The sequence below is a fragment of the Bidens hawaiensis genome, unplaced genomic scaffold (assembly GCF_021521415.1).
Source record: "Bidens hawaiensis isolate Kalapana, Puna unplaced genomic scaffold, B.hawaiensis_p1.1 tig00033218_1, whole genome shotgun sequence".
NCBI classification, from domain to species: Eukaryota; Viridiplantae; Streptophyta; class Magnoliopsida; order Asterales; family Asteraceae; genus Bidens; species Bidens hawaiensis.
In genome coordinates this window covers 232,964-241,361 of record NW_027495696.1, presented here as the reverse complement: position 1 = coordinate 241,361, position 8,398 = coordinate 232,964, and the positions used below count along the sequence as shown (strand labels likewise).

General features: G+C 36.7%; 1 pseudogene; it reads right to left on the bottom strand.

Annotated features, from left to right (window-relative positions):
- Positions 1-263: 263 nt before the first annotated feature.
- The window catches only part of LOC143584666 (endoribonuclease Dicer homolog 3-like), a 58,862-nt pseudogene continuing 50,727 nt past the window's right edge, over positions 264-8,398 (bottom strand).

The following is an 8,398-nucleotide window of genomic DNA, read 5'->3' as shown; positions in this document are numbered from 1 at the left end:
TTAATACATAACCCTTAACGTATATGAATAAGAAAAATCAAAGTACTGCAGTAATAATGCGTACAAGTTGTTGACTTGCACATAGTATATTATATATAACACTTCAGTCCTTACAATTATAAAGATCTTTCTAATAAATTAGTAATGCATAACCATAATTTCTTGTTTGGCCTTTTTACAACACAAAATAAAAGACCATCAAGTGATAACTTTATATCTCCTAATATATATATTTATGTTGACTGCACTATGGAATATGCTGACTAGTGACTTTTGTCCTCAATTTTGATTTTTCCATGTTTCTCAAGATCATAGAGCATGAGTAGAGCAGCAGAGTCGAAAGAACTCTTCTTTGTCTGCTCGTGGCTTACCTGTTAGTTCGATGACCCCATAAAAGGGAATTGTCAAACTAATAGAGGACTCAAAGCTGTTGTGTGCGGTTCTTTTTATCAGCACCTTCACCAATTTCAATCAGAGTTCTGCAAAATAATATCATAATTCAGTTTGAAATACGAATAAAACAATAAAATGAAAGGATGGCTACTAACTTTGACTTTTGCTCGGATGGAGTAAAGGTAGGAATTGGCCACTGCATTTTCTTGCACACTTCAAAAAGTGATGATCTTGGTCCTCCCTTCTTTGTGTTTATCGACTTTAAAACTGTCAATAAAACGAACACAAAAATTAAAAAGAAACAATGTCTTAAAAATAAAAACAAATATTATAGATGGTTGTTACCAGGGACTTCAGTTTTAGAAGCTGATCCTTCCTCCTCATTGGCATTTGCGGGAGGATGAAAAGGAGTAATATTTTTTTGATTGACTTGTGTCACTTCCTTTGATGTTCTTATTACCAACTTCCGTTTCTCGTCCTTGATTCATTCTTGAAATTCCTCTTTTCTATCAGATAAAATGAAGCAACATTAATATCAGCAGCATTTAATCGTCTAATTGGTTATGCTAATAGAAAGGAAGCCAAACCTCAATCTGACTTAGCATTTTTAAGAGCGGCCTGGCCCCCTTGCAAAACTTCCTTTTGTTACCAGCACCATCTGCAACCAACAAAGCATCTTCAAGCTGCAACCTTAACTCCACTATCAACACCGTCACCACTGCTTCTACACGTGTCTTTTACAAAATAACCCTTGGAGTCACAAAACTCCATTAACTCCCGATAAGGTGGAAGCTTGAGTTTGTCCTGGTGTGACGATTGGAGATAATAACTCCTTAAATATCCTCCAAACTTCAACAAGATCAAGCTTTGTATCAATTAGCATTGCCCCCGTGATACTCTTCACCAGGTCACCAATTGCCTTTGGGGCTTTTCTCGTCTGGAGCAAGCTGGAATCAGTTGCAAGAAACTTCACATAATCTGAAATTTGTGTTTGTAAGGCACTCGAACGATACTGGAGGGTATCCGTGAAGATTTCTTCTCACAGCAGCATTGGAAAAGTTCTCATTGTTAACACATGCTGACCGTAAGTCGGTCAGTTCTCTCCGGGATCAATGTCATTGTGCTCAATGAAGAGATGCCATGTGATAAGCAAGTCCAATGCTGAATCACCAAGAAATTCTAACCTCTGTAGGATAAATAAACGAATAAATAAATAAAAGTCCATATACCAGCTTCTAATACTATAATTAATAAAGCACCTGGTATGAGTATCCGCCTCCTTGATCTTGATAAGATGCATGAGTTATGGCTTCCAATAACAAGCCTTTGGCCGCGCAAATGTATACCCGAGCTTTGTCTCCACACTTTGAAGAACATCAAGTTTTGGGGTGTATGCATGAAGTGAAGCAATTCTGTGGGCTTCATTGACACATGATGGGTGGAGTTCACAACTTTCAATACCCATCCATTTCATGAAGTGTAGAGCTGCATTGAGCCCACCGCCCATAAAGTAGGCCCCAACAAGGGCCTCGACACAGTCTGATATGGTCTTTGAGACCAACCACCTGTGGCCCATATCGCAGCATCTTCCCGAGAAAACTTTTGGGTCCTCGGTGTGGTATTTGGCATCATTAGGCACCTCTATGGTCTCAACTCCATGGTCACATGGGCAGGGTTTTAACGGAAGCTGACCTGGCGCTGTCCATCGGGTAGGATCAAATGGAATCTCTCTTATGTAACTCTGTAAAGAAATCCCACACAACGTCAATGTATCAGTTAGCAGTAAAACCTACAGCTAAATATGCAAATTTTACAACCTACAAAGGCATACCTGTAACCGACGGTTGATTCCCAGGTCATACAAGAGGTAGAATTGCGAACTTGCCATGTTCGAGCTCAGCAGACAGTTGCCCTTCATCGTTGCTCGGAGTGTCGAAGATAAAGATCACAGCTCACTACATACTTGAGCACCGAATCACCAAGCAACTCCAATCGCTCCATTGAAAAAACTTTCATTGCATCTAAGAGTTGTGATTGCCTCCAAAATCTAAACGAGACAATAATTACAATATTAAAAAGAATACAAGTAGTTTCTATCTTTTTGTTTTGGTGTGGAAAGAACAGTACTAACCAATGAGAGTCGGATATTTTTTTTGGCTATTGATCTCTTCACGAAGCTGGCTAGCCAACATAAACTACTCGAGCCGATGCATTAATGATGGTAGCAAATATAAGGATTTCACAATATCAACCCTTGCATCGATAATAACCAAAAGTTCAGGTGGTAAATGAGCAAAACACATCTGTCTGTTAGTGTTCACCTTACAACTACCAGCCTTTATCTTTTTTCCGTGTAAAATACCTTCAAAAATCAACAATGTAAATCAGCAACTAAGAGAATTAAAATTATTGTTATAACTTATAAAAAAGAAAACAGTATAAGGCTTAACAAACCTTCACCGTTGAAGTCCACAAGAAGATTATGGGACCTATGGCTTTGCTTAAGCAGCAACATGCTTTGGCCCGGGTACACTAGATCAATTTCATACTTTTGTTTAAAATAGTCCTTGAATGATGAAAATTTAGTAGTGTCTCCATCGAAAGGACTGTCGGTAGTTTAATCATTGGCAACCTCAAAAATAGTGTATATTTTCCGGTATGAATTGCAAGGACTACCACATTTGTGACATCATCATCTTTGTGTACATCTCTGTTAGCAAAGTGAATCATACTTGTGCTTTCAGCATCTATCATGATTGAATCAACACTCTGCTTTTCGGCCCTTGAGAAAGGAGATTTCTTGACGAATTCAATAGCAGATACGCATGAATCAATCTCTTTCCAGCTGATCTTGAACGGGTCTGACGACTCTAGTGGCAACACAAAGTACATGTATGATGAATTCCACAATTTCTTGTCGGATGATAATAAAAACTGTCTTGGCTCTTCTAAGTGTTTGGACCCGACATACAACTTGCCAAATATTCCATTGAAGAACAACTCTTGGAAGCACTTGCCTTTTGTAACCTAAAACAAATCATTAAAAGTAAAAAACACATGTCAAGAGTTTAAACAAGATAATTGACAAAGTTTTAGTCAAACCTGTTCTGAGTTGAGATGCAATTTCCCAGATGAAGAGACTTTGCAATTGACAGACTTTGACACAAGGTATAACTCCATTTCAAGACTTGCCACATCATCATCAAGCTTCGACTCAAGCAAAAGAACTAAACTGGAAAACTTGATGTCGACAATGCTACATGTGAAATTTGTGCTGCTCGAATCGGTGCTGTACCATGTAATTCTTTCCTTCTTGTAGTTCCTATAACAATAATAATAAATAATCAAGATTCCATCAAAGGCCAAAAATGTTTCATTTACTAGCGCATCCTACCTGCACTAGGAGGCGGTTCTTTGGTTATTTTAGAAGATTTGTTCTCTTCATTATTAGGCGGTAGATGATCACCTATTTGATGGAGCTTTTTAGAGGCCTCCAAGCATACAAGCTGCTTTGAAAGTGATGATGACCTACAAAGAGGACTCGAGTTATATGAATGTAAATATATATATATATATATATATATGGAACAAGGCTAATAAGAATTAGTCATACTCATCAGCTCGGGGTCTTGCATAGTGAACGATACTGACACTAGAATCAGCAGTAGTGACAGAAGCTCCTCTAGTATCCTCAACATAAGATGATTTTGTTTCTTTAAAGTTACATGGTTTTACAGCACATGCGTCTGGGTCTTGTTTCTTAGTATAGTCACTCATCGAATGCTCACTTACAAGGATGTCACAAAGGTGTCCTCTTTGTTCTTCATTATCCCTATTTATGATAAGAATGATTCAATATGAAAAGAAACTATGAAAACTTCCAACTTTTAATTACCTCTCGAGCATGAAAATAAATCGGGACCCACTTTGACGAACCCTTCCCCATGACTGAGCATTGCTACGCACCGTTTTTGGGATATCAAAGCAAACCACAGTTGAACATTTCGGCAAGTCAATCTCCTCCTCAATAACACCCGCAACAAACAGTAGATCCACCTAATCGAGGGTCATCAAGAGAGATACACTTTGCTGTCAAAGACTTTGATCAAAAACACAAATTTTATGACACGAAATAGAAAGAACTATAAGGAAAATTGTTTTTGACTTTTGCAAGAAGACACTTGAAAAGTTATTTCAAAAAGTTTGAGCAGAAAAGTCTGTCTATCTCCGTGACACAGCTTACAATGCACCAAAAGCTACCCATTTTGACCGGCTAGCCCACCCAATATGCAACATCTCACGGAAACAAGATAAGTGTACCTTCCCAGAACGAAAATATTCAAGTGTTTCCTTTTGCATTTTTGTTGGCATTTCATCAACAGATGGTGCATTAGCGGTCAAACACGAAGCTTCAAAATGAGACAGGTCAGCAACTCTCTTCAAGATCATGTCAAGAGCTTTAGCGGTTGTAATTTTCTCTACCAAAATGATGCTTGATAATTTTGTAGCTCCCCTGAAAATGCAACCCTCAAAATAGTTATTAAAATGGTGAAATCTTAATTAACTAATTACCAAAAGTAAAATTGATAATCGTATTTTTTTATATGAGTAAACAGATCTCCACTATGAAATGAGGAATTACCCAAATAACTGGAAAAGTTTAAAGAGTTCATATAGTTTTGGTGAGATATAGCCAGCTGCAACTGTCGCATCAAATTCACATCCACCATTAAACATGTTTTCATGGCCTGAAAAGATAAGAAATAAATTGAATTACAAGGACTATAAAAAAAACTAACTATTCCATAAAGGTTAAAACAAAAAGAAGCAGTACCATAACATACCATTTGGTAATGCATTCTCAATAATATATAATGCTTCTTCAAGAAAATGCAAACACTGTGAGCAGCTCTCTTGAAAGAAACCACATTTTTCTATGGCTTCCGTGGTGTCCGCCATACAAATTTTAACAGCCTACAAAACAGCATATCATGTATACCAACTAAACTCAAGTAACAAAAAGAAACAAATAAGAACAAGACTACCGACCTCATAAGCACATAGAAGGCCCAACTCATCAATGCAGTAAGTAATCTTAGCATGGTCATCAGACAGCCTGTCTCGAAGAATCCGATGTTTTTGATCACTGTCTCTGTATTGTGTTTGCATAGTAACTTGCATCTGAAGCAGCTGCACTTCAAACTGTGGCCAAAAAACAGAGAATCATATATATAATACTGTTTTCATTAAAAATCAAGATCTTTGCAATATTAACTTGTAGCCGGGATGATTGCAGTTTTGATTTAAGATCCACATGGTCAACCTTGCTCGGCTGATAAAAACGATACTTTAATAATGAAGCAGATTTTGCGACAATATTCTCCACATCCAAGTGGTACCTAATTTCAACAACAATAACAAAATGAATATAAAATTTTATCCACCAGTAATCAATCAAAGAGAGTACTTACTCTGTGGGGGTGATATTAGTTGGGAGTATCATCGATGCTTTTGAACTTCACAAAAAACCAACACAAATCATCAGAAAATAATAATAATAATCATAAACTGAAGCACTTACGGTGTGCGATTGTTGATGATGGTTTCTGATTTTCTCTTCAAAGGGTTTGTGGGAAACTGCATTTCCGATCAAATGAGAGGCAGCAGCAACTCACAGCACAAAGTTGGGTGGGTGTGTTTCGTCCTTACAAAATCCGTACAATTTTTCTTAAGTTCGCCTAACGTTAGAAGTGACTAGGGCTTTGCGAGTGTGAACGTGTTGCAGGTGTTAAGGATTCAAGATTCACCGTACGATGGCTTTGGTTGGGATTTATGGTTGAAGCAGAGCAGGTTGCTCGCTGCATGAACATTCAGATTTAGTCCAAGCACTTGAGATTTTTTTTTTATTATTTTTTTTGGAAGGAGAATATTTTCCGGCTCAAGTAGCTAATAAGACATTGGTTGAAGCTTTTGGGTTCTTTAGTGGAGAGTGAAGATCTAATTTTGGTTCCCACTTGTATTATTTCGGGTTGATATTGGTAATGAATGATTTGAGCTAGGCGTTACGAGGTTGTCAGTTCGGATCCGGAGCCCCCAGGTTTTCGTCCCACCGTATGTTACGCCATATAGTTCTGCTCTTGTGACGGCATTATGACTGTCAAGTGGCAGCCGATGGGGCAACAAGGCTCTCCAAATTAGAAAATCGCCTTTCTAAAAAAAGTTAAGACAGGCATTCAGAATTTTAATTTAAAAAAGACGAATGTTATGAATAAGAGGTTTTTTCCAGGGTTAAGAGGGTTTACCTTCTAAGGATGGAATGGAGATTAGTAGATTACTGAGTCGTTAAGGGTCGACTAATTAAAAAAACAAAAAGAAAGGTGGAGATTTTCTCGTTATAATTAGATTATTTGATACTAGGAATCTCACAAGCATGCTGCATGCTATTACACTTTTTTTTTCCTAAGCACAACCATTTCTGAAAATTAATTAGTAAATCTTCCATTCTTAAAAAAAAAAACCGCTAATAGTTGTTAAAAAAATAAAAAGTAAAAGGAAGTTAATGGATGGGTCTTTCATGAGTTTTGAACATTCTAAAATGATGTTGATCATTGGTCCAACTTCCAACAATTGATATGCTTTTAGAAAAAAGGTTAATTGATGGTTAGAAAAAGTCAGTGGTCCAATGTATTATGTTTTTAGAAATTGGTCAACATAACAAATGGTTTAACAAAAGTCATAGGTCCCAAAGTTTATAACTTATTTAAACATCTCATTTATGAATTAATTTGTAAACTTGTAAGTCTTTCTTTTTCGAAAGACTAAAAGACATGCGAATATGTATGGCAAATTGTTGAGTAGCAACAACTAACGAGGATAGAAAAAAAACAAGTGACAAAGATAACTTCATTAGTATTCATGAGTGGCTAGTTTGTTTCCGTAAATTTTGTTCCTAAAGCAAATTGACGGTTTTTTTCTTTTAACACATTGGATGGTATACAAGCATAATGAAAAAAATTATGTAATTTAAAATAAAAATAAAAAAATGGATCAACAAGATAACAAAAAAGGTCAAATACATAAATACCTAGGTTACCTTGGAGCATAACCCGATTAAAAATATATAAACTCTAAATCTAACCATTAAGCTGATTAGATCATCTCCAATAATGATTTAAAGGTTTAAAATACAAACACATCCTAACTACCCACTCACATTCTCTCTCCTTCACCCTGCAACACCCAATCTAAATATTTTATTTAAATTCCAAACTCTCTCTCTCTCTTAGAGCCATTTAAGATTCAAACCATACAAAAACTCATCAATGGAGATGCTCTTACTTAAGGCTGTTAGACCACTCTTAGAGGGGAAGGGGCACTCATGGGCATTACCCATGCACCAGCCAATTATGTACTGTCATCTCATTTTTATCCTTAATTACCCACAAAACACAAAGTTACTGGAAACACTTACCCATAAGTACCCTAAAACTTTATTAATTCATTTTAATTCTTTAATAGTCAAAAATGAATCAATTTTTATGTGGCAAACCTTTGCCATAATATGAAGCCATGCACCTTACCCACATAGGATGGGGTGGTGTTACCATGTGGGTTGGAAGCCATGCACCCTACCCATATGGGTGCCCCTTCCCCATTATTGGCAAATCAATGATGGTTTGTTTCACTATCAAAAACCTTGAAAAGAACGATAAAAGATCATACTTGTCGTATGTGCTTCTAAACCTTGAATATTGGGATAACAATAACAATAATAATAATAATAATAATAATATAGCATATAATATAGTAGTATTTAGGTGCTACTATGCGTACATTGTCTTGATCACCATCATACGAGATGTACAAAGAACGATAAACGGTCATACTTGTCGTATGTGCTTCTAAAGGTGTGCCATGTCATGCCGTCACTTCCTACATTAGAACAACTTATACGAATTGTATGATTTGTACGAACGCTCCTCGCAAACGGCTTGTATAACGTTAT